We start from the raw sequence: 27,757 nt of genomic DNA, 5'->3' as shown, positions 1-27,757 counted from the left end.
CGTCCTCAGGTAGAGTTCTTATGTGGATTGGAGCCTTCCAAGATCCATTGTCCGTTAAGTGTTTCTTGATTGGGCACTTAACTTGCAAATTCCTTTCTAAAGAAGCTGTCCAAATGCCTTACTAAGGCTACTTAAAATCAAACAAGTACACAGCCAATATTCATAACTTTGAATACAAAAATGATACATACATGCAAATAGGATGAATATATTCAGTAGATTATAACTTTTGCAGAGATACGTTACATGACCTAGCTAGCATAAAACATATTCCAGTTATGTCATATTTACTTTCATAAGCATATTTCCATAAAGCATTATGGGGTGCAACGTCACACCGACCATAAGAAGTCCCAAGTCCTGAACCTTCTTGCTGCTGAAAACTCCACATCAAGCACCCTGATCCAGTGTCTCTCCTGTTATTCTGTTGACGCCCACTCACACACACCCAAACTGTAATACAGTCTCCCTCCCACACACCTTCGACCCCTCTCGATTGGTACCCCTCCCCACACAGCACACTGTGGTACACTGACTGCTCCCAACCCCAGTGATGAACATCTGCTGTCCCTTTCTCCCCCAGCACTCCTAGTGTCTGTGTGTGAAATCCACCTGGAAATTAGACGGCATTTTAAGGGATAAAAAATGGATATTTCCACCCAGAAGGCCATACTGGCTCCTTTGAAGCCATTAGTCTATTGTATAAATCCTTCCCCTAGTTCACAGACCAAATTCATTGTAATGACTCTGTAGGAACCTGGCCCATGGGGTCACCTTGACTGCTCTACCTTGTGCAATATGTCCAAGTGACAAAAATCCAAGCACATTAAATGCTTCTTGAAAATATGCTGTGTGCAGGTGAAATATCCAGATTTTCAATATCAGGATCTTTAGTGTTTGATGGTTTATTTCCAGAATACCCAAAAGCACTAAAATCACATTCTGTGTTAAAAATTGATCTGAGCTGAAGATCAGTTCACAAATTAGTAGCAGAAAAAAATGTTGGCAGTTTCTGATTTGGATAAGTATTCAGTTTAATCTGTGGGGCAAAATCTCACCTAGCTGTATCAATTCCATTAAAGACATACCTTCTGGATAGATAATTTCTGTAGATGAAACTCAGTTCAGAGAAAAGCATGTACTATCTTCTTTGCATATAACTCCAAGCATAGTAGTGATGTTGGCAGGGAATATATTGCTGGACTATGAGCTGGCAGGGTTCTTGTGATCAGACATCCTCTCTGGGGTTGTCAGAATAATAATGGCATGCACCTGAGGTAAGTTTTAATAAGTAGTTCTGTTTTGTTTGCGAAATGTTTAAGCTAGACATTTAAATTACAAAATCTAAATGTATCAAGTCATTAGCCTCCCAGTAAATAAATACACAAATAAAACACTATACCTGAGTTAATCCCAGCTGCTTAGGACTTGAAATTCTCCGTGAGCTCTGACTGGCTCTGGTTCATTTGTTTTTAAGCAGAACTGCAGGGACATATGAAGCTTATGGAGGCTAATTAATTTCATCCAAAACTCAGCATGTTCCATCTTACTTGTATCGCCTGTTGTATTAATGTAAATGGAATAAATGGGCTAATGGCATTAACATAACCCAGTCACTGTCCAACCCTGAATAAAGTTAAACAAGGTTCAGGGTTTGATATACAGAGACCTCAGCCTGCTTATTACCATGGCAGACACACCAGTAAAAATCCTTTTAAACCTTTTATTATAGATACAGAAATGAAGGAAAAACACTTGAAACATTTGAAATGTAAAGTATGAAGCAAGGCTCTAATTTTAACATTTCTTTCCCTGTAGCTGGAGAGAGTTTTAGAAGGAAAAATCCCTTTGTTTGACCATCTCTTAGACAGTATTAAAGATGGTAATAATGATCCTTTCAGAGAAAAGAAAAGAAGTTAGATCATCTGGCTCCACTACTCCACTGATGATAAAGGTCTGGGGGTCCCAAGACATGGTGGGGGTCATAGGCGTCAACTCCGTGGGTTCTCCAGGGCTGGACAACCCACGGGGGAAAAAATGGTGGGTGCTCAGCAGCTCCCTCCCTGCCCCACAGTGTTTGCCACCCACAGGCAGGCCACGCTAATCAACATTCCCCACTTCCCTGCGCCTCCCACCCACGGTAATCATCTCTTTCACGGTGTTCAGGAGGCTTTGGGAGGGAGGGGGAGGAGTGAGAGGGTGGCGCGCTGGGGGGAGGGGTGAAATGGGTTAGGAAGAGGCGGGGCAGGGTGGAGCAGGGGCGGTAAGAGGTGGAGTTGGGCGGGGCTTTGGAGGAAGGGGTGGAGTAGGGGCAGGGCCTGGGGCAGAGCCAGGGGTCGAGCACCCCCCATCACATTGGAAAGTCAGCGCCTATGGTGGGAGTGGCAGCCATGATGATGAAGCTTGCTCCAATAGCCTCCATCTGTTCTTTTCTCCCCCAAAACCGGAGTGATGAGTGGAATAGCCCATCCCCTCATTATTTTGTCCACCAATTAGGCCTAGTTGCCAACAAACCAATTTTGGTTCATTAATTCCTAGTTTCACATCTTGTTTTCACCAAGCATGATTTTCACATAGTCCTTGAATTATATCAGTGTGGCCTTCTTTTGTTTGGACTAACTTAGTCTCCCTGGTTTTCTTGCATCTGTTAATAACATTCATTATTGAAAGCAACTTGATCTATTTTCCATCAGCCTTTGTTATTATGGGTTATTGTTACATCTTATGAGCTTTCAAAAAATTTTTTTAACAATTGAGCTTAAAATTAGGATAAAGTTGTAGGCTGAGTTATCACAACATGCACTGCTAGATATCTTGGTGGAGATTTTTACACCAACACGTTTCTCTACCCTTTGTAGCCTTGAGAGAAAAAGGGAGAGAAAGACCAAAATAGATTGTAGATGACACAGTTTTATTTGAAATAAAAAAGTTACATACGTGGATGTTAACTAGTGATGGTTGAAATTATTTCTCACATTAAAAAAAACGCCAAATTTTGTAAGTGGAAATTCTTTCAAAAACTTGGATTTTTCCCAAGATTTTCCATTTTTCAAGAATTTTCTATGGCAACTTTTATTCGTTTTTTTTTTTCTGTAATGGTGATCACTTTTCACAGGGTTTCATTATCAACTGTGATTGCTTAGCTTAGTCACATGTTGGGATTTTCAAAATTGAGAACTTGTTTACAAACATTTTCAATTTCATAATTGAAACAGTTCATTTTGAAAAATTTGGATTTTCAAGGGAAAGTCTGTTTTTAAAAATCCTGCAGATAATTTGGAAAAATGAAAAGTTGGTCCATTTAAAAAACCAATAGAAAGAAACCATATTCAAAATTTCTGAAAAACTCTTATTAATATTTAGACCTGCTTTAGTGGTCACCCAAATAGTGGAAGGTGGTTATGTAGTCAAAATATGAAGGTTTATCTGAAATAGCATACTGCACCCCTCGAGCACCTCTAAATTAAAACCTGGACAATTTCAGCAGAAAACAATTTTTAAGCTAAATGTGAAAAAAATATTTTAAACCATTAAACTTCACTTTTCTCTGTATTCTGTGGTTCTTCTCTCCCTTCCATCTAACACACTTGTAAAATTAACACTGATGCTGTGTCATTTTAAAAGAACCCAATGGATATTTTTTCCAGATTCTCTGAAAAAAATTATTGCTTCCCAAGCTGAGACTTTGCCAAATTCAGCTTCAAGGGACTGTTTATTGCCAAGTGAATGTCTTGCTACAATAACACCATAACATAACTTTATTCCAGCAGGGAAAAGTAATTCACTGAGCCCTTTTTGAAACCACAAAACTTCCCTTCCTCCCTCCCACATTAGACGTTTTACTCCAGGCACTCTCTCGCCCGCTCGCTCTTAGACGTTGTACAGCAGGAAACCTGACCATCAAAGGAGTGAATGTTGTCTAGAGTCTGAAACATAGGACTGAGAGCTAGGACTTCTGGGTCTGTTTAAAGATCTGTTTTACCTTGGACAGTTCATGTAACCTAGCTGTGAAACTGAGATAACAAGATTGCTGACCTTATATGGGTGTCACAAGTGTTAAATAATGTTTCTGAAGTACTTTGAGGTCCTTGGAATGAAAGTCTCAATGAAAATACAAAGTAGTGTACAAGGCTGCTCCTTGCATAAAAGAGGGACAAGAAGATACTCTCAACTACAGTGAACTCAGCCCTTCCTGCCTCACGACTATGGAGTCAAGCAAAAAACAAGAATTCAGTCCTCCCACATAGCAATAATAGCAGCTACTTTCTTTTCAGTCTGGCTATAGATGTGTCCATTTTTCTCTCCTTTAGGCAATTCCATTTTTTTAAGGGGAGCTCCATTAATTTTTTTCCCCCTCCATCTTGTTGTACAATGGTTTTCCCTACAGTATGATAGCAGCAGCTGGCATGCTATTTCCTTCTCAGGTATAGTCAAATACTGGCCATTTGGAAGGGGACCCGTTTCGTCTCCTTTCGTCATATGTTCCTTTGGATTGAGGAGTTTAATACATCCATTTTCTCAGTAATAGTTCATGTGTTTTTTTCCCCTCTTCTGTGTCTGTTACAGGAACGAATGAATTAATGTCTGAGGAAACAGGAGATGGAAGTAGGGATGATACACCAAAGCCTTCTCCAGGCAGTGTTTCATTTTTTCTTTTTCTTTCCCCAAAAGGTTTGTGCCCTTGGCTCTCTTTGTGGCCCAGAGCAGGAAGCCACGTCCTGCACTAGATGAGGAAGTGGTCATCACAGTATTCCCCCTCAATGGTCCAGCAAGGGCACCCATTCTTAGGCTTTTGGTTTCCCCAGCTGTCACTTCTCTGGGGTGGAGATGTGCATCTCACTCCCTCTTGATCAGGGTATTTCCAGGCTGCACAGTTCCCTGCCCACAGTATGAATTCCCCAGCACATCAGACTGCCTAAGCAGGCCTTGCTTTTCTCCTCAGAGGCTACGGACAGCGTCTTTGTTAGCTGTTATAAGGTACCACACAGCTTTCCTAAGCAATCATATTTATGCCTCAGGTGAAAGCATGCCAGAGAAAACAAATTAAAACCACAGTGGAACCCAGACACATGCTAATAAGGTTACCCCAACCCCAGCAATTCCTCTGGTAGGAGTCAGTCCTTCAAACCCTAGCAAGGGTTATCATCTTTTTTGTTGTTGTTACAAATTCATAACTGCCTTGGCCCCAAACAACACACACACACCCCCCCATGAATCTGAGTCATTTGTTTGGGCCTCTGATCTTATCCTCATGTACCAGGTAATCAGCAGACAAAGGTCATCTCTCCCCAGGGCAAAGTTTCCAATGGCTGAGATCTTGCATAAGTGGAGGGGGTATATTTGCATACACCTCCCACTAAGGATTTCCTGGGAAGCCCACTTAACTTTAAGAGCTCATTTTTGTCTGGCACATTGTTTCAGATAGTCCTTTGAAGCTCACATTTCCCAGGCTTTAAATTAGTCATGTCTTCTTCCTAGAGAGATTACATACAATCCATAAGAATACATAAATATTTGCACAAATATTTTTAAAACAATGAACTACTAAGATACATAAACTTAATTCAGTAAGGTTTGCCCAGGATATTGCAGGAAATTGCCATATCTGTCGCAAAAGTCTCCTAGAATGACCTGCTGCTGTTATTCAGGTCTGGTAGTTCCTACAACATGTGAGGCACTTTCCAAACACAAAAGAATGCAGCTCCCTGGTCCTAAGATCTGAGACCTGCTCTACACATGGCTTTTACGCTGCAATAACCATTTCAGTTAGGTGTGAATTGGTACCAATAGGTACACTAGTAGTGTGGCCACAATTATGCCAATATAAAGCAATTTCCTATCAGTATAGATTATTCCCCTTCAGTAGCTATACCAGTATAAGGCACCTTTATGTTGATCTAATTGTGTCCACACTAGAGGGGTTGTGCTGCTTTATAACTGTACTGGTCTATTAAAATGATTCAATTTATGGTTAGGTGACAATAGTCCACATCAATATAACTAAATGATTTATTTTGTTTGGTGCGGGGTGGGATAGTTATATAGAATAACTTCAGTTTCCACAATCTAGTTATAAGAATTCTAGCTGAAGTGAGCCTTTGGGAAGAATTTGAATGTGGAAGGGGGTAGCGCGTTCGCAGGTCAGTTCAGGAAGGATGTTCTGCACGTAGTGGATGTGATGGAAGAAGAGGTGACATTTGGGGGATCACCCAGACAGGTCATCACCCGCCCTGTAAAACTTTGGGGTGCCATGCAGCTGTGCTCCAGACTCCCGACACCAGTAGCCAGCCCACAAGGATAAGCTCTCAACATGGCTCTCACCAGCCTCATTACTCCTTGCAGGGGGACACCAGTCTCCCCAAATCCTTCCTCCCCAAGTTCTTAATTGCCAGATATCTGGACTGTTCCCCCTCTTGTTACCCCCAGAGGTGTGAAACATGTCCCCCAGTTATCAGTTCACTTTGGTGCACACACTCCATACAGTTTGCTTCCCCTTACTGTTTCATTTTGAATCTGTGTTTTTTCTATTAAATAAACCTTTTGTTGATTTTTACCCCAAACATGTCTCTGTTGTGCAAACACATACAAGTTACACAGTCAATACAGAAATAGAACCTCGGCTGTACATTTCTGTATTAGATAAAATCCCTTTCTAATACAAGTTACCTCTTGCCTTTGCACAGTTTCCCAGCATGCTCCCTAGCTATAGGAGGGGACCAGCATTTCCTGGACAGCTTCCCGCTTAGAGGCTTTCCCTCAGTTTCTGGATGGATTTCACATCAAACCTCTTCCATTTTCAAAGGGAAAAGTTTTGTAACAGTTTAGTTTTTCCTTCAGTCACTATAGATATTCCAAGTGGTGAAATCCCCAGTTGTCTCAATGTCTTTCCATTAACTCTAATGGCCCATCCAGAGCCATCCCTTGGGTATGGTGAATCGGGGTGACTGCCCCCAGGCCCCACGCTTTGGGGGGCCCTGCGGGCAAGGAGGTGAGGCGGGTGGGTGAGTGGGGTTAGCAGGCCAACAGGGAGGTGAGCATCAGGTGGGCAGGGGAAGGGGCGAGGAGGAACACCCCCTACTAGACCCTCCCCCCCCCGGTGGGCCTCACAGATCAGAGTCTCCTCCTCCCTCTCAGCGCCTGTTTCACGGCATCAGGAGGCGCTGTAGGTAGGGTGACCAGATAGCAAATGTGAAAAATCGGGATGGGGTGGGGGATAATAGTTGCCTACATAAGACAAAGCCCCAAATATTGGGACTGTCCCTATAAAATCAGGACATCTGGTCACCCTAGCTGGGAGGGAGGGGAGAGGAGCGAGGGCGCAACGTGCTCAGGGGAGGGGGTGGAACTGAGCGGGAAGAGATGGGGAGGGGGCAGGAAGAGGTAAGGGTATTGTAAAAAATCATTTAAAGGCTGGCCAGAAATGCTGAAGCTGGCTATGTAGGGTCCTGCTACATGGCTGCGGGGCCCTAGGCTCTGCAGCAGTACAAATAATTATCAATAGCAATACGGTGGGAGTTGCAGGTGCTCAGCATCAGGCTCTAAGTGCCCTTCTCTTAAGAACTACACCGCTACCTCGATATAACACCACCCGATATAACACGAATTTGGATATAACGCAGTAAAGCAGTGCTCTGGGGAGGCGGGGCTGTGCACTTCGGGGATCAAAGCAAGTTCAATATAATGCGGTTTCACCTATAACACGGTACGATTTTTTGGCTCCCAAGGACAGTGTTATATCAAGGTAGAGGTGTATTATTATTTCTTTATATCATGGAAGCACCCAGAGCCCTTGCTCCGAGTCAGGAGTTCTGTTGTACAAACACAGAGGTAGACCCAGTTCCTGTCCTGAAGAGCTTACAGTCTAAGAATGACACACATGAAAATTTTACAAATATTTGGGGCAGTCTGGGATGTATTTCTTGTGTAACTCAAAACTGACTACGCTGCTCAACTTACTCTCTACCTAGCCTGTCCTGTGTAGAGTAAACAAAAGCCCTATCAGGCCACACAAGGATACAATATGGTTATCAGTAAAACATGTATTAGCTTACGGAGTGGGGGTGGGAGGGGAAAATAATTAAGAGATTTCTTTGCAAGATTTCCCTTCCTCCCACACACCCTTTTTATTGACTGTGCTATTATTGTACAGCTATCTGCCTTGCAAAAATCTACTTTATTTAGAGCAGGCTTTCATTGTAAAATCCCACTTCCACCAGCTAACAGCGGCTCCCATCACACTCCACCAAAGTAAGGCAGGAAATGAATGTTCAGAATAGGTCATAACAATACCTAGGATGAATTTACCTTCATTGGTTGGGGTTGCCTCACCACTCTTAACTGCCAGATCCAAGGGAAGACAAGAGGATAGGGAATATGGCCACCCACACCAAATGCAAATAAATTCCATTTCCTCTGCATTGTTATTGCATATTTGCCTTATATGGCTCTTAATTTGTATTCACATGGTCCTGGCTCCCACCAGCTGCCCTTTTTAGGTCCTCAATCTTAAGGCTCTTCAGCCACATCTTTCTTTGCCTCCTTCCAGCTCCTCCAGCCCACTGCTGCCTCTTCTGAACCTGGTTCTCTCTGCATCCTGTGCCTCTGTCTCTGCCTCCTCTGGCCCTAACTCTCTTCCCTGGTCCCCAATCTCTCTCCCCCCTCGCCCCAGCAGTGGCTCTTTCTACACAGTGCCATGGAGCAAGTTTGTTTAAAAGCTGAATAATGACATATGTGCATTGAGAACAGGTTGCCATTCTCTCTGTGTGTCTATTGGCTGCCTGCCTATCTCCAGAGATCCTGTATGGCCGAAGGAGTTTTATACCGTATGTAGTTCCTTTTGCCCCAGTGCATTCACAGCAAGTGGCACCTCAATCTCTAACACAGCTGCCACAGCCAACGCGTCAGTTCCATGATTTTCACATTTTTTGACTCGTGCACGTTTTCAAATCCAAGCAAAATCCCTTATCTCCTCAGCTCCCTGCCCAAGGCCTCTAGGCTGGAACGAAGTAGCCACCAAAATGTCAAACATGATGAAAACAGTGTGGGGGGGGGGGTGGGGAGGGGAATCGCCATAGAGACAACTGACCACATTCACTGCTCTGGGTTCCATGGCAGGTTTCCTGGCTTAACACCAAACATGACAAACCCTGTGCTGCTCTTAATATTCCTCCCCACCACCGCCACCTTTTAAAAGATTTTACCAGTCAGGGACCTTCCCTAAGCCCCAAAGAGGAGATGCCAGAAAGAGAGGGATGGTTCTACTAAGTGGTACCGTCAGGGGCAGCTCCAGGCCCCAGCACACCAAGCACATACTTGGGGCGGCAAGCCACTGGGGGCGTTCTGCCGGTCGCCGCGAGGGCGGCAGGCAGGCTGCCTTCAGCAGCTTGCCTGAGGAGGGTCTGCTGGTCCCGCGGCTTCGGCGGACCTCCCGCAGGCAAGCTGCCGAAGGCAGCCTGCCTGCCGTGCTTGGGGCAGCAAAATGCCTAGAGCCACCCCTGGGTACCGTAGATGTGTTTAAGTGGTTCACTGTAAACGGGCCTACTTCTATCACTGTTTGTGGGAGGTTCCCCCATGGCTCCATCCAGGGCTTTTGCTCCTTTAATTTTACACACTGTTTCTGGGCAATCTCACCTGCTCACAGATTCAGGTAGCATGTGTATGCTATTGACTTACAAATCCAGCTGTTTACCACCAACCTGTCTCCTTCCACCCAGCCCCTCATTCTCAGCATCATTCTGATGTCCCCTCTTGGATGTCTTGTCTCCAACTTAAACTGAAGGCCAAAAGGAAAGACCTGATCTTTCCTTCCTAGTTTTCTTCACTTCCTCCATTCTGTATCACTGTCCCCACCACTGCCATCATCTTCAAAGCTCATTATAACTCTGCCCCTCCGACTTATCCTCCCTTGTCAAGTGTCATGGTCTCCTATCCTCACCGCCCCACCAGTATTGCTGTCCTTGACACCCATTTGACAACTTCTTGCACATGCGCTTCCATGCCTCCTCCTGCACAGCCCAGAATGTATGGTACAACCTCCCTGAGCTCCTCCAGAGGTCCCCTACCCTGTCCACATTTAAGTCTCTCTTAATGGCTCGCTTCTGTCCTGCTGCCCACAGCTGATCTAGTTGATTTGTATAATATATATCTATTTTCATTCCTTTCCCTTAACTTCTATTTGTGGGTCTGCCCATAGATAGCTTCTCGAGGCAAGGACTGTCCTTTCTTTAATGTCAAGAAAGTATCTAGCACATAATGGTTGCTACTACAAATAAATTAATACCTCCCTATTGGCCCACATTAGCTGGCAGATTGCCCATCAAAGGAAAACCAATAGAAAGCAAGTGCTAGCTTTTCAAATTGCTGTACATGTATGCTCAAATTAACCTATTTATTTAAGTGAATCCCTAGAGCAGTGAATATTTTCGGGGTTCATGACATAGCCGATGGAGTTCACATATATGCCTGAAGAATGCCATGGCTCAGTGCTAGCTGTCAACCTGAGAAAAACAATCATACTACTGAATACTGTCCATAGTGTCAGTGGCAAGCCTCATTCTTTCTCCTCCACTGAGCAAACTGCTAGAAGGCATAGAGGAGCTGTTGTAGTGATAACAAGAGTAAAAGTATTTGCAGTATGTCCTACACTTAATGGTGGCAACTGTTCCTGGAGACATTTCAGGGGCAGGCTGAGAATCCACAGAATCAAGCCACAAATTGCTCAATTTCTGTATGTTCAATTATTTCTCCATGTTTTCAGAGTAAAATGAAAAAGCAGAAGGATCCCACATCTCCCTACTCATGTGAGTAGTCATTAGAACTAGTTATGTAAATACGAGTTTACAGGATCAGGCTACATGGTGACTAAAATAAACACCCTCTACAGAAATGTAGTGGAGAAGAATAAGAGAATTAAGAGAAATTGAATGACTGTAACAAATTAACTGACGTATTGGAGAAAAATGGGTTGAGCTAATAACATTAATATAACTTTTAGAGCAGTAAATATACTTACTGCAAACTATGCATACTGCATCCTTTCTGTGGTCTTCCCTTATCTTTTGTATGTGACACCCTCACATCTACTGCTTACATGAGAAACTAACTTGTAGTGTCAACAATTCTGTTGATCTTTAATAAAATCGGGAGCTAAAATGCCTCATGAAATTGTCACTGAAAACACATTTCATCAACACTCTAACTCAGTCATTGATATTCTTTTTTTGCAAAACAATAAATGTCCACGTCATTGGACTAATCACTTCCAAAATGTGGCTTTAAAAACTAAAGCATTTCTTATCTAGTGGAAGGCAAAATAAATCATCATTTCTGATTTTGTGTGTGTGTGTGACTCAAAAATCAGGGGTCTTCAAATTTTATTTAAGAAAATATCTTGCTGTAAGTGGAGGTGGGATTTTTGTTTGTCAGCTTGTTTTGTTTTTTATGGCTAAGTTTCAACCTACCACAAATTTTTATAGTCAATTTCAAAGCCTTTGAAAACAAGGTTTTATTAAAGGAAGTGGTGAGGGATGTCTTATTACTGATAGTGTTCACACCACTTTTTAGGGGTGGCATTGCACCACCATTGGAGGCAGACAGTTCACTAAGAAGGACGTTTTCATATGTGAATAGCTGCTGACTACGTTCTCCTTGTCCTTTCTTCCTCCCCAGCAGCTCAGTTAAGAAATATGTTTTTCTTCTCCTGTCTCTCCTATTTGTATCTCCTCTACTCTTCTTTGCAACAGAGGGGAACATTCTCTTTCCTTAAGAGGGCAAGCAATTCTGGTGCAATAGGATTGACCCCAATTCTCCACCTGGTCAGTTTTGGTGGTAAATTCCTCTATTTACTCAACTCCATGCCTGGTTTTTTCAGGTACCTAACAGACAGCATTATCCTATTACCCACTGGCATTTTGATGGTAACCATGAGTGCATGAACAAGTTGGTTATTTCAATACCCACCCAACCTCTGATAAGGAGGGCAATTAGATTAGTTTACTGGAGGCAAAATCAATACCAAACATCTGTGGTGAAGATTAGCCATTGCTAATTAGAGCTTTTAGACATTAATCAAATAAAATGTCTGAAGCTAATCAACCAATGTGGAAAAAAAATCCATAATGTCCTAAATCTATCCTTGGTTTTCCAACCTGGTTCACCTTGAGATTGGAAATGGAATTATAAGATCCCAAAGTAGAAGCAAAATTTACTAGACTGGGGAATGTAGGTTATTCACAGATAGCTTGCCATTCCTTTATCAGCTCAAAGGCTTTTCAGTATTAGCCAGTATTATTTTTATTATGATTAGAGCTGAGCAATACTAGCTCCTAGATATGGAACCTGGTCTTGAAAGTACTTAAGAATTTACTTGAATAAGGATGACAGAATCAGGCCCATATATCAAATATATTTACAGACATGCTATTTTTAAATGGATTTTTTTCTCCCCTCTCAATCTCTGCTCCTTTTCTTTAAATCCTCTCCAAAGTAGAATCCAAACCAATAATATTTAAGTTTTAAGTCAGGCTTTTAAACCCACAATGTTTAAGTGGGTTTCAGGTTAGGCAAAATGAGCTCACCTATGACTAGTTTGAATAAGGGGACTGTATTTGATCTGACACCAGTGTAAATCAGAAGTAATACTACTGGAATACAAAGGTTTTACACAGGTGTAAGTGAGGTCAGATATATAAATCTTAGAAGTAATGCATTTCAATGACAAGGAAATACCTGTAGTAATATGATTTCTTTATAGTCCATTTTTATTTCATGTTGCCTATACTGTATGCTTTTTGGCCTTGTAAATAGTGTAATAATTGCTATAATTATAGCATATTCTTTTGCAGCATCATATTTAAGGGTGGTCTCTCACAGACACATTGCCAAGAGAGAACTACTCCTTTACAGACAAAGCTGAAGATGGATAGAGAAGAGAATGTTTGAAAACCAGACTTCAGAGAATAATAAAAATATTGCCTCATTTCAAGGCAAAACAGGTAGACTGCAGTACGGTGATTTTACCTTAGGTGTCCCTCAGGTTGCCTCATATGGGCAATCCATAAAATGATATGGGAACTAGGTGTCTGGTGGGAAATTTGTGACATTCATTCGAATAGTTCATTATTTTTGGCAGCTAGTAAGGGCTTGGGATTGCAGGGAATCTGAGAATCAGCCAGGAATCAATAGCCCTAAAAAAAACTGTTGAACAAGACAGAACCTTTAAATATGTCAACATCATTATAGTTAATACTGAAATATTAGAAAAATTGTCTTAGCTTTTGGTTTATTTGCTATTTACATTTGTGGGTAAATTTCTGGCTTCAAAACCAGAAGGATTGATAGTTCTCCCCTATTTCTAGACATACGCTGGATAGCTGGTGTACAAGTTCCCTCACACTATGCCAGGGCACCTTCTGTTTCTGATTCTCAACATCTCTAAAGCAGACACTGTGTTTACATAAACTTGAAATTCCAGGTGGAACTTGGGAGTCATGAACTGTGGTGAACTGAATCTTCTTGCTTTGGATCACTGAAACTTTGAGACCCACTGAATTTGGTTCGCACACAACATTAAAAAGCATGTCGACAGATAAACAGACTTGTCCTCTAACTACTGGCAATACAGTGAGATGTCACTAAAAAGTAACTCCATAAAAATATCACCTTCTTATTCAACAGTTCATATGTACTCAGAGACAACTTATTTGCCAGTGATAAGAAAACACATGATTACATAGTAGCTACAATTTACAAGTTTTGCCATCCTCTGAGACTGAGACTTTGAAAAAATTTCTTACTCAATTCAGGACCAAAAAAAAATATCTAAATCTTGAATATTTCTGTGAACCAAAATCTGAGAATTAATTTGGATCAGGTCAACCAAAATGCATCAATCTCATTTCAAAATGTTCCACTTTGATTTTGTCCTTTTTTTTATTTACATTTTTATTATAAATTAACATTCAAAACAAAAAGCAATTTTGAACAAAAGCAAGTTTTCATTTAAAAAATGTCAAAATAGGACATTTTGACAATTCAGAAAAAATTTGGAAAAAAATTCTAAATGGGAAATTTGTTGAAACCAACCTTTATCTGTGAACTGTTTTGTTTTGATGAATCTTCCTTTTCTGAGGCAAAAATGTTTCCTTAAACAATTCCTAGACAGTTCTACTCACTGGCTCTCTAGACAACCATTAGCCATAGAGCTGGCTGAAATGTTTCAGTTGAAATTTTTTTCAGAGAGGAAATGCAGATTAAGCAACATCAAAACATTCTGTGCACTTGTGTCAGTTTTATTTATTAGTGGTCAAACACCATCCCCATTCAAAAAAAGTTGAAATGTTTCATTCTGACATTTTCAGAATGAATTTCTTTGATTTTCACAGTTGAGTGACTTTAAAAAAATTTGAATAAAATTTCAAAACAAAGCACTTGACATCAAAATAAAACATTTAATTTTGTGTCAAACGAAGCATTTTGTTTGACCCAGAACTAGTTTTTTCAACATTTAAATTTGCCAAAAAAAATTTTAAAAATGGTTCTGGTTCAACCCAAAACAATTTATTTTTAATGTATGGAATTGCCAGCACATCAAAAATTCTGTTTTTCACACAGCTTTTGTAAGCAGTCATCTGTAGGTATTACAGTAAGAGTGGGAACACTGAACATTAAACGTAGATATTTCTGGGCCCACCTGGCCCAGTTAACTCCCTTCATTTTTCAGACAAACATCCAAGGAAAATTTTGGAAACACTAAACTCTAAGCATTCATTTAACTGGCAGTATGGAAAACTGCCATCATGGAAAGGGTTAATGCTCCGGTAAAACTGCCAGATTTCTAGGTGAAAAATATCTTTCAGTCCTTGTTTCTTTCATTCATTGATCAAGGTGGTGATGAGTCTCTACTGTAATTTAACTATTATTATTAACTAATTACAAATGGAGCAACCACAGACCACCCGACCATTGTTAAGTAAGGCTAAAATATAGTGCTTCCTGGGGTGACTTGGATCATGTAGTTCAGTCAGTTCCCATCATCCTTTTGTCCCTCATATGTCTGACATGTGGATGAAACCCTCTCCATTGTGCCTTTCCTTTCTCTGAGAACAAAGAGAAATTGACAATGAAGTGGCTGCCAGCCCATTGCCACAGTCCATATATTCGCACAGCTGTCATTACGTAATCAAAGCAGCCTTATCCACAGAAAAGAATAAATGGCCTATCTGAGAGATAAATGATTTGACTGGAAAAGTTATATATGTGCTGTATGTGTTTAAAAATCTCTATAGCTGCACTTTGTTATCAAAGAGTCCAGGTTTGAAGGGATTCCCTTATGTTTCTTTTCCAAGAACAGTATTTAACAGCTACTTAACCTCTCACCTGAAGAAAAAAAAATATGCAGCTCTTCCCCGTGTAGATTTATTGATTTATTAAATTAGAAAATACTAGTCCTGCTGAGGGCCATCAAATCGCTGCAGTGGAATTTTTGTTCGCAGAAGTGGCAGGTTGTTAGAGACATTGAACATTCCAATTTAATGTAAAGTAAAGGCAAATACTGTGATACAATGAAATCACAGAACATAATTCAGTAGCTGGAAATATGCAGTGAAGCAGTCACCCCCCTGCTGTGGTAATGCTGCACATGGCTAAGTGACAACCTGAGCTCAAGATCAACAATCTCCACTAAGGTCCCCTCTTAACCCACCCTTTCCCCCCATCAAGGCCAGTAAAGAGTGCCCAAGTTGTGGATTCATTGTTTCTGGTCTCCTGGGAGGAGACGAGAGATGGAACACACATGACAGTCATGTATGCTTTACATCAAGAAACATTAACAGTACACGGAGAAACCCCAGACTATGAGCACGACGAAATTGGTCACATGACCTTTCAGGGAGGTTATAGCAACTCAGCCAAAGATGTAGGTTGCATGTTAAATTCTATCATGGGACAGGAAGAGGTATTGTGGTATAAGCACTGGATATGGACTCTGGAGATCTGGGTTGAATTTCTGATTCTACATATACTGCTTGTGCGACCTTGGGCAAGTCACTTAATCTCTGTGTCTCACTTTCTCATCTTTAAAATGGGGATAATATTCCTTTGTCTGTCTTGTCTCTTCTAAGCTTTTTGAAGCAGGCACTGGCTCTTAGAATACGTATGTACAGTCCCTACCCTCTTGGGTTCCCAATCTCTGTTGGACCCCTACGTGCTATTGAAATACAAACAAGCAACAATGATAAAAATAAGCAACTGGGTTATTTTATGGCCATTAATGACATTGTAGCTAGGTAAGCTCAGAAAATGATAAAGGTAATAAAGCCTTTACAGCATAAAATCAATTCACACAATGCTCAGGAAGGAATTTCTCCATGCAGAGGCCTATGCAAGTGGTTAGGCAGATTATGAGCAAGGGTAGGGGAGATGTTTTCTTTTGAAGCATCTGGTATTTAGTGTTGACCACTGCCAGAAGCATGGTAACAGATTATATTGTTAGAGTGTAAGGGCAGAAAAGACCATTAGATCATGTAGTCTGACCTTCTTTTATATCACAGGCCATTAAATTTCACCTTGTTATCTCTGTATTGAGCCCCATAACTTTTGTTTTGCATTTGGGGGTTTCCTCTTAGATAGGCTAGTTATTTCATAGAATATCAGGGTTGGAAGGGACCTCAGGAGGTCATCTAGTCCAACCCCCTGCTCAAAGCAGGGCCAATCCCCAGACAGATTTTTAACCCAGTTCCCTAAATGGCCCCCTCAAGGATTGAGCTCACAGGCCAATGCTCAAACCACTGAGCTGTCTCTCCCCCTTTAGATAATGTCCCAATATGAGGGATAAAAACACACTTACAATTACAATCTGAAGCAGCCATCTGGGTTAAAATAAATTAGGCTAGAATAAGAACCACCCTTACCTTTATCCCACAACTTGAATTTGCAGCTAAGTATGAACTTTGATTAAACATTTTCTTTTGTTTTTATTTCTGTGTAGCTCTGTGCTTCCTGATTTCAGCTAGGACAGGAAAGACTAAACTACCACAAATAGGGGTTTAGATATACCCTGATACAGGTATTTCCAGCCTGATCCAAATGAAGGTGTACTGTTCCTTGCCAGATGAGGATTTGCTCAGGAAAGACTTCTAGCAAACAAACACAAACCAGCCAAACAAAAATGGGAGTAATCTCTGCATGTTAGGATGCCTATTCTAACTTCACTGAACCTCCACACCTTCTGAGGTACACCCACCACTACATTTAGGGGGATAAGGATGAGGAAGGTAGCATCCACTTTACTTAATTTAACATGACTCTTCTAAATGTAAGCATCTAGTTAAAGAGGCTGAGAGGCCAGCATTACATGCTGAGGCTCAGTTCTTTGACTGGCAAGCCACTTCCATAACTATGTGCCCATCTCTGCTCCTTCCTACCAAATCACTCACTTTCTCTCTCTCTACCAGTGGCATAACCTTTGCCCCAAGACCCCTCTGTGGTGTCTCACAAGGAACAGGTCTGGGCCCTTCCTTCTTCCTTTTTTGGCACCTTGGCAATCAATTTATACCAGCTGAGGATCTGTCCCTTTATCCCTATTTTTGCCATGATACACTAATAATTCAATAGCATATGCCTTTTGACACCATGAATGTCACTTCCCAGTCCATCCTCTTGGCCTCAAATACCCCCTCTAAGTGTCATGATCACATCAGCAACTCTGCTAGCTCTACATTTCAGGATTCAGTCAAAAACCGACACATGCAACCCACTTTTTCCCTTTTAAAAAGGAACACTCCATGGATCACTCCTCCTGCATTCCTAGGCCTCATCTCTCCCTGATCCCTTCTGCATTTCCACCACTGTCCCTGCACAAAATCTTTCCATTGCTGTTGAAGAATTTTCTCCATTGTATCTCCTACCATTCAGCCTTCCTGTATTTATACCTCAACTCCTCTCCATCCAGTTTTCAGGCTTATCTGAAAACATCTCTTTCATTTTACCTATTATGTCTCTTCATTGCTCTCTTGCTCTGTTACAGTATATTTTCTTAATCTCTTTAGTGGCCTAATTTACATTGGCTCCCAAAAGATTTTAGACTTAATCTACATGCAATATGCTATACAACAGCCAGGGCCGGCTGCAGGCACCAGCTGAGCAAGCTGGTGCTTGGGGCAGCATATTCTATGGGGCGGCATTCCGCCCAAACCCAGGGCAGCACGGACAGTTCTTTTTTTTTTTTTGGTTTGCCGCTCCGGCCGCCCTGTAGGGGGCAGCAGTGTGGAGGAGGGGAGCGCCCTGCAGCAAACTGGGCAGGGCAGACCCTGTTCTTCCCTCTCCACCGACTGGAGCGGAGCAGAGCCCTCCCGGCAGGCGGCGCAGTGGTCGGGACCGCGGGACAAGCTCCCTGCTGAAGCCCTGGCCGCCCCCCTGCTCTCTCTCTCCCCCACTCCCTCCCCGCTAGACTGGGTGCGCATTCCACTGCACGTCTGCAGCACAGGGAGTCCCTCTGCACCCTGGCTCCGGCTGCCCAGCAGGGTTTTTGTTGTTGTTTTTTCTCCCCTGCTTTGCCACTCCGGCCGCACCGGCTTTTTTTTCCCCCCTGCTTTGCCGCTCCGGCCATGCCCCAGGTTTTTTGTTTTGTTTTGTTTTCTTTCCCTGCTTTGGCGCTCCGGCCGCGCTGCAGGTCCCTCTCCACCACCACCAGCACCCGCCACGCTGCTCCGGCCGTGCCACAGGTTTTTTTGTTTTGGTTTGGTTTTTTCCCCTCCTGCTTTGCCGCTCCACCCCCTCCCCCCTCCCCGTTTTTTTTTTTTTTGCTTGGGGTGGCAAAAAAGCCAGAGCCGGCCCTGACAACAGCGTATTGTCTTGTAACAAGCAAGCTACCTCTTATACATCGGAAGGGGCCTTTTTGTTGGAAAGTCACTTGGTTCCAGATTTTCAAAGGAGGTAAATGTCACCCCCAAATGTGAAACTCAGCTTTGTTCTGAAGGGACTAGCATCCCAGATTAGGTTCAAGTCAATGTATCAGTTTAAGTCCATCTTTGGCTCTGAGCCTCTTTTTCAAACTAAGATATGCAATTGGTCTTTGATGTCCTCGTTCAAAGAACTTTGCACACAGCTCCCACCAGCACTAAGTGAGGGGAAGAGGAGGGGAGAGGTGCAAAGAAATGCCTTGTGACACCCATGTATTTCCCAAGATACTACCAAAAAGGTACAACAGCTAGCAAATCACAGTTCAAATGTGAAACTGTGAGAACAGGTGCAGCAGACCACAATCAAGTTTGAGGCAGGCTCTTCAGAGCTGGAATTTCTTGAAACTCCCCAACAATTTTCCAAGAGGAATGATAATGGGATATGTCTTTGCTACAGAGTTAACTCAGGTGATCAGCACCCAGGGTTAGCCTAGCCCAGATGTGAGCAGTCACACTGCAAAGCCCTACCCATATTTACTATATCTTCTGTGGTGCTAGACTCATCCATACATGTCACTAGGGCAACTCCTAGGGTTCTTTGTGCTGCAGCAAGTTTTATGATTCTTTCCCAGTGAATTGTGGGAGAACTTGTCTGTCCTTCTGGGCACATGGGGGAATTGTAGGAAGACAGTAGAGGACTATCAGCACTCAAGTGTCACTAAAGCCTGTGTCCTCAACTGCAAAGGGGATGGGTTACCAGGCTGAGTGAAGGTAACACCCAGGCTTAGCCACACCCTCAGCCAAACCAACAAGCCTAGATTTCAAGCACCACTAAACTCAAGTGAAAGGATTTTGTGTATGGATCGGAAGGGGTTAGAAACAATACCAAAGCAACAGCTTGGATTAACTCTGCAGTGAAGACATGTCCTTGGAGGATGAACATGAAAAATAAGTACATGATGGCATGATTCCAACGAGGTTCAGGTTGGGTAACGGTTTGAATATCATCTCTGACTTTGTGAAAAAGAGTCAGCACCACTATGAAGGGGATTACAGTGCTGCCAATGAAAACAAACAGATCCTGGGTAAATTTTTCAAAAGTGCCTACATGTCCTATTTTCAAAAGTTACTTAGAAATTTAAGCAGCCTAATCACATAGGCACTTTTGAAAATTTTACCCCATATCATACACACCAGAAACATCTGGAAAATGCAGTGCAAAATACCAAAAGATCTCTGAGTTGGAATGTATACCACTGTAGGATGGGAACATCCAAAGGTGTTCAAGCTTGTTTTTGCTCAGAGAGCTTGTCTATATCGGGAAATTTTATTATGTCTAAACACAGTTTTTAACAATCGAGCTAGCTGCCATGGTTCATAGATTTTAAGGGACCATTTTGATCACTTAGTTAGATCTCGAGTTTTGTTATTCCTGTTTTACACAGGGGGAACTGAAGCACAGAGATTAAATGACTTGATGAAGGTCACACAGAAAGCAGATCTAAGACCTGAACCCAAATCTCGAATCCTGTCCAATGCCTTTAGCAGAAAACCATCCTTCTTATATGATGGTGACCATGAATTCATGGAATCATAGACTTTAAGGTCAGAAGGGACCATTATGATCATCTAGTCTGACCTCCTGCACAATAAAGGCCACAGAATCTCACCCACTCACTCTTATATCTGAGCCATTGAAGTCCTCAAATCATGGTTTAAAGACTTCAAGATGCAGAGAATCTTCCAGCAAATGACCCATGCCCCACGCTGCAGAGGAAGGCGAAAAACCCCCAGGGCCTCTGCCAATCTGCCCTGGAGGAAAAATCCTTCCTGACCCCAAATATGGCGATCAGCTAAACCCTGAGCATGTGGGCAATACACACCAGCCAGACTAACAGGCCTGTAGTTACCCGGATCATCTTTTTTCCCTTTCTTAAAGATAGGAACTATGTTAGCAATTCTCCAGTCATACAGTACAACCCCAGAGTTTACAGATCCATTAGCAAGAATTTTTAATGACTTTGCAATTTCATGTGCGAGTTCCTTTAATATTCTTGGATGAAGATTATCTGGGCCCCCCAATTTAGTCCCATTAAGTTGTTTGAGTTTGGCTTCTACCTCAGATGTGGTAATATCTACCTCCATATCCTCATTCCCATTTGTCATCCTACCATTATCCCTAAACTCCTCATTAGCCTCATTAAAGATTGAGGCAAAGTATTTGTTTAGATATTGGGCCATGCCTAGATTATCTTTAGCCTCCACTCCATCTTCCGTGTTTAGCGGTCCCACTTCTTCTTTCTTGGTTTTCTTCTTATTTATATGGCTATAGAACCTTTTACGATTGGTTTTAATTCCCTTTGCAAGGTCCAACTCTACATGGCTTTTGGCCTGTCTCACTTTATCTCTACATGTTCTGACCTCAATAAGGTAGCTTTCCTTGGTGATCATTCCCATCTTCCATTCCTTGTAGGCTTTCTGCTTTTTCTTATTCCCCTCTCTGAGATGCTTGCTCATCCAGCTTGGTCTACAACTCCTGCCTATGAATTTTTTCCCCTTTCTTGGGATGCAGGCTGCTGATAGTTTCTGCAACTTTGACTTGAAGTAATTCCAGGCCTCCTCCGCCTTTAGATCCACAAGTTCTTCAGTCCAATCCACTTCCCTAACTAATTTCCTTAATTTTTTTAAGTTAGCCCTTTTGAAATAAAAAACCCTAGTCCCAGATCTATTTTTGTTTATCGTTCCATTTAGTTTAAACTGAATAAGCTCATGATCGCTCGAACCAAGGTTGTCCCCTACAACGATTTCTTCTATGAGGTCCTCACTACTCACCAATACCAAATCTAAAATGGTATCCTCTCTTGTTGGTTTAGCAACTACTTGGTGAAGGAATCCATCAGCTATCCTATCTAGGAAAATCTGAGCCCTATTACTATTACCAGCACTTGTCCTCCAGTCTATATCTGGGAAGTTAAAGTCTCCCATGATCACACAATTCCCATTAGTACTTACTTCATTAAAAAGGTCTCTATCCATATCCAAATCAGATCCCAGCAGTCTATAGCACACCCCAAGCACTATCTCAGGGGAGGCTCTAGTAGCTTTCTTCCTCAATGTGATTTTTGCCCAGACGACTCTGTCTTATCCATTCCATCCCTTCTTATTTCTTTACAGTCTATCTCATTATTGATATACAATGCTACTCCACCACCTTTGCCTTTATTTCTGTCTTTCCTAAACAACACATACCCTTCACTACCTGTACTCCAGTCATGACTATTATTCCACCATGTTTCTGTTATCCCTATAATATCCAGTTTCACTTCCTGCACCAGTAACTCTATTTCCTTCATTTTGTTCCCTAGGCTCCTTGCATTGGTGTACAAACATCTTAATTCTTGCTGTTTGGCTTCGCTTACATTCTTTACCCGATTAGGCCCAGACATTCTACCACCAGTATCACCTATTAGAATGGTATCTACACTACCCTTCCTCCGTATGTCCATTCTCCTACCCACGGCTGTATCCTTTCTTACTTTGTTTTCTTCCCTCTCAATGTTAAAATCCAGCATGGAGATTACCTGGACATCTCCCTCCAATTCCTAGTTTAAAGCTCTCTTAATCAGTTGTGCCAGCCTCCATCCTAGAAGTCTATTTCCATCCCTAGTCAGGTGAAGTCCATCCCAAGAGAACAGTCCTCTGTCCATGAATGCCTCCCAGTGGCCATACATCCCAAAGCCCTCCTTATAGCACCACTGCCTGAGCCATCTGTTGATCGTCGCACCTTTGTTGCCCTTCTCTAGGAACAGGCAGAATCCCACTGAAGATCACCTGAGCCTCGATTTTTTTAAGTGTCTTCCCCAGCCTGACATAGTCTCTCTTGATACGTTCCAGCAAGAATCTAGCCATATCATTTGTTCCCACATGCAGGACAGTCAGTGGATTCTTTCCCACTCTCGTTAGGATCCTCTTCAGCCTCAGGTCCACATCTCGTATCTTAGCACCCAACAGACAGCACACCCTTCTGTTCTCCAGATCAGCTGTGGTTACAGGCTTGTCTATTCTTCTCAGTAAGGAGTCCCAATCACGTAGACCTGCCTTTTCCTGGTGACGGTGTGATTCTCCAGTCTATCCCCTGTTCCCTCTGGCTGCAAGTCCTCTCGATTCCTATTCACCCTTGCTATCCTCCTGGGGATCATATCTGGTGTTATTATCTCCATTGACTCTTCCCCTCTTCTTATAGGACTAGCCGCTCTTCTCTTCTTCCTTGCCCTCTCACCTTCAGCAACCACCTGCTGTGCCCCTTCTTCATTTTCCAACTCTGTACACCTGCTCCTGAGCTCTATTTCTCCTTCACTAGCCCGTCTTTTCCTCTGCCTGGTTCTCTTAGTCACATGCTTCCACCGTCCACTTTCCTCATCCAGCAGTCTACCCTCAGAGTTCTTTGGTCCTGCTTCCATCTGCAAGTCTGAGCTTTTCTCCTCAGCCTCCTCATGTCTTTGCTCCATCATCTGCTCGAACCCCTTTCTAAACTCAGCCAGAGTTTCCACCTGCATCTCCAGTCCTCGGATCTTTTCTTCCAACAGCTCTATCAGGCGGCACTTCATGCAGATGAAATTTTTATCAGGTACCCCCTCCAGGTTCATGTATATGTCGCAGCTTCCACATCCAGTCATCTTCATTGTGTCTTCCACTGCTTGGGTCACTACAACTGCTGCCTCTGTGTCTGTCATAGGCTTCCCACCTAAATCCTGTAAATCTGGGAAACACAAATCAAACCAAAACACAACCAACCACAGCAAAACAAACTCCCAACAAGCACCAAGACACTGCTAGAACACCGCACACTCCCTTCAGTAGTCTGTCTGTTCCTCTGTCTGCCTCTTAGTCTTCTCTCAAACTCTCACTCAAACTCCCCTGTTTACAGCTCTGTTTGCTGGCTCCTGTGCCACTGCAGCTGTCTATGCCGCTGCCTGACTGGCTGGCTACCTTTATAGGACCCCAGTCAGAGAAGCCCCACCCCCAATCAGGGCTCAGCTTCTCTCCCAGCACACTGCCCCCTACCAGCCTCCACACATACAAATACAAATAGCTACAAATACCTTCTCCTTCAACAGAAGTCCCACTCAAACTCCCCTGTTTACAGCTGTTTACTGGCTCCTGTGCCACTGCAGCTGACCCAAGACCTGAACCCAAATCTCTTGAGTCCTGTCCAATGCCTTTAGCAGAAAACCATCCTTCTCATATGATGGTGACCGTGAATCCATGGTCAGGGTAGAGAAGGACAAGTCATGTTTACCATCATGCCCACTAGTCCTGGTTAAGCACCACTAGGACCTGGGTTTAAAACTGTGTTTAAATGAGGTAACATAGGTAAGCTGAAAGTCTGTCATAAGAACATAAGAATGGCCTTACTGGGTCAGACCAAAGGTCCATCCAGCCCAGTATACTGTCTGCCGACAGTGTCCAATGCAAGGTAATGATCAAGTAATCTCTCTCCTGCCATCCATCTCCACCCTCTAACAAACAGAGGCTAGGGACACCATTCCTTACCCATCCTGGTTAATAGCTATTAATGGACTTAACCGCCATGAATTTATCTAGTTCTCTTTTAAACCCTGTTTGACTGTGCGCTGTGTGAAGAAGAACTTCCTTTTATTTGTTTTAAATCTGCTGCCAATTAATTTCATTTGGTGGCCCCTAGTTCTTATATTATGGGAACAAGTAAATAACTTTTCCTTATTAACTTTCTCCACACCACTCATGATTTTATATACCTCTATCATATCCCCCCTTAGTCTCCTCTTTTCCAAGCTGAAAAGTCCTAGCCTCTTTAATCTCTCTTCATATGGGACCTGTTCCAAAACCCTAATCATTTTAGTTGCCCTTCTCTGAACCTTTTCTAATGCCAGTATATTTTTTTTGAGATGAGGAGACCACATCTATATGCAGTATTCAAGATGCGGGCATACCATGGATTTATATAAGAGCAATAAGATATTCTCCATCTTATTCTCTATCCCTTTTTTTAATTATTCCTAACATCCTGTCTGCTTTTTTGACTGCCACTGCACACTGCGTGGATGTCTTCAAAGAACTATTCACGATGACTCCAAGATCTCTTTCCTGATTAGTTGTAGCTAAATTAGCCCCCATCATATTGTATGTATAGTTGGGGTTATTTTTTCCAATGTGCATTACTTTACATTTATCCACATTACATTTCATTTGCCATTTTGTTGCCCAATCACTTAGTTTTGTGAGATCTTTTTGAAGTTCTTCACAGTCTGCTTTGGTCTTAACTATCTTGAGCAGTTTAGCATCATCTGCAAACTTTGCCACCTCACTGTTTACCCCTTTCTCCAGATCATTTATGAATAAGTTTAATAGGATTTGTCCTAGGACTGACCCTTGGGGAACACCACTAGTTACCCCTCTCCATTCTGAGAATTTACCATTTATTCCGACCCTTTGTTCCCTGCCTTTTAACCAGTTCTAAATCCATGAAAGGATCTTCCCTCTTATTCCATGACAACTTAATTTACATAAGAGCCTTTGGTGAGGGACCTCGTCAAAAGCTTTCTGGAAATCTAAGTACACTATGTCCAGTGGATCCCCCTTGTCCACATGTTTGTTGACCCCTTCAAAGAACTCTAATAGATTAGTAAGACATGATTTCCCTTTACAGAAATCATGTTGACTTTTGCCCAACAATTTATGTTCTTCTATGTGTCTGACAATTTTATTCTTTACTATTGTTTCAACTAATTTACCCGGTACTGATGTTAGACTTACCAGTCTGTAATTGCCAGGATCACCTCTAGAGCCCTTTTTAAATATTGGCATTACATTAGCTATCTTCCAGTCATTGAGTACAAAAGCTGATTTAAAGGACAGGTACAAACTATAGTTAATAGTTCCGCAATTTCAAATTTAAATTCTTTCTTATTCATATGCTCTGAGCATGTGTAGACAACAGAGGTTACAAACCATAGTTAATAGTTCCACAATTTCACATCTGAAATTCATTCTTGCTCATATGCTCTGAGCATGTGTAGACAACACATAGGTAATAATGCCAGTGGGCCAAGTGCTTCCACAATTGGTAGCAAAAGTGGAGCTGTATCAGGGATAGATCAATAATGAAGAGGTTTCTGAACACACACAGGGTGGATGCAGTCACAGAAGGAGAATTAAGGATTTTTCCAAGTCCTACACAACTGTCTGAGCAGCCAGCAGTGTCAATTAAAATGAAATTAAGACCTATATAAACATCACCATTACCACCATAGGTGCAGGAACTAGAGGTGCAGGGGGTGCTGCAGCCCCATGTGCTTGGAATAGGGTATGGGGGTCAGCTTTCAGCATCCCCACTATTAAAAATGTTCCAACACCACTGATCACTCCTGCTCAAAAGCATTGTGAAGATGTTGCCAAAACACTAACACCACTTAAATCTAAACAGCCTGCATGAATCATGGAGAAACACATTTTTCAGGGGATTGCCATAATTAAAGGGCAACCCTTTTCACTCCCTGACTCAAATTCAGTCAATCTGTTAAGGAAAAAATAAATAAATTAAAAACAAAACCTCAGGGTAAAGCTGTAAAATGTTGCACTTCCTAAACAATGTGTAAGGGCACAACAAAACCTCAATGACGCTGAAGAGGGAAACATACTATCTAGTATGTCTACAGGGAATATTAGTTGGGCCCTGCCCAAAACAGTACGTTCATGATCAGAACACCTGATTACTTTATTCTTAATGATGACAGACATGGCATAGGTTTTGCTTATTCCACACGTTTCTCCCCTATTCAAAGCACTGGAAAGGAACCCTCATTCTCTTGAAAGTCAGTCTCCCTCTTCAGTCAGTTGTGAGTCTCACATGGTCAGACATGCACTGCAGATAGTGTTAGTTTTATGATTAGAACTGTCTGCTGTGAGACACATTTTAAAATTCATGACCTTTCCTGTCAGGGTTCAATAACAGACCATCCTGAAGATGAAAGCCTAGCTTAGTCTCCTGCTGCAAGCAGCTTTCCTCTTCCTTCCTGCTCCTCATCTTTTCCCCTGAACATTTACTTCCAATTATTTTACAGTTTGTCTTGCGTTAGCAGTGGTTTTAAAATCACTAATGAATTGAGGTAAATTAAAGTTCATCGGTATCTGAACCAAGCATGTGTTTCAACTCTACAGACATGCCTGGCTATCAAAGGTATCTTCCTTTGTCAGGTAGAAGATACTCTGGCGAGGCCGCAGCTGGGCAAAAGAGATAGAGCAGAGTTTTGAAGAGAAAGACAACAAGGGAGGGAGGGGGGCACTGCTACATTTCCTGTAGAACAGACATTTGCTGAGGCAATAGCTGTAAACCAATGGGGGAGGAACACACCAGACACAGCACACTTGCTGGCACCAGCACAGCACTGCAGACCCTGCCAATGGAAATTAAAGAGGAATGTGTTTGCTTCTTACCACAATTAGAAGCAACAACAAAAAACCATCCTCTCAGTGGATTGTTGTCAGGAATTTTATTTTACCATCTTCCCATAGTCCTGCTGCTGGCTTCTTCTCAAGGAAAATCCATGAGAATAAACACATATATTCCTAATTTATACTCTACAGGTCAGGACATTTCTGCTCATTCCCCAGGCACTGGCATGAACCATGCTCCTTTGTCGAGCTGGCCAGAAAAAAACAATTCTGCTTCGTAAAACATTATGAGGTTTTGACATTTGTTTTTGTTCAGGTGTGAAACCAGAATAAGACCCTATTGACAGTTTGAGAGAGGGAGTGAGTGTGTCTCTTTCTGACTACTGCACAGTGGTTAAAGATTGTCTCAGACGTGGGAGACCCAGGTT

The 27,757-nt window shown here is 42.3% G+C and overlaps 1 long non-coding RNA gene across 4 annotated transcripts in view; it reads right to left on the bottom strand.

Moving 5' to 3' along the window:
* Positions 1-2,476: 2,476 nt before the first annotated feature.
* LOC120396817 overlaps positions 2,477-27,757 on the bottom strand; it is a 95,146-nt gene continuing 69,865 nt past the window's right edge. For all 4 annotated transcript variants that reach the window (XR_005593407.1, XR_005593410.1, XR_005593408.1 and 1 more), the window contains exon 4: positions 2,477-5,474. This is a non-coding gene — a long non-coding RNA (uncharacterized LOC120396817). The remainder of the gene's footprint in view (positions 5,475-27,757) is intronic.

The sequence above is a fragment of the Mauremys reevesii genome, linkage group 2 (assembly GCF_016161935.1).
Source record: "Mauremys reevesii isolate NIE-2019 linkage group 2, ASM1616193v1, whole genome shotgun sequence".
NCBI lineage: Eukaryota > Metazoa > Chordata > Testudines > Geoemydidae > Mauremys > Mauremys reevesii.
The sequence above is the reverse complement of the archived record's forward strand: the minus strand, read 5'-3'. Positions and strand labels throughout refer to the sequence as shown.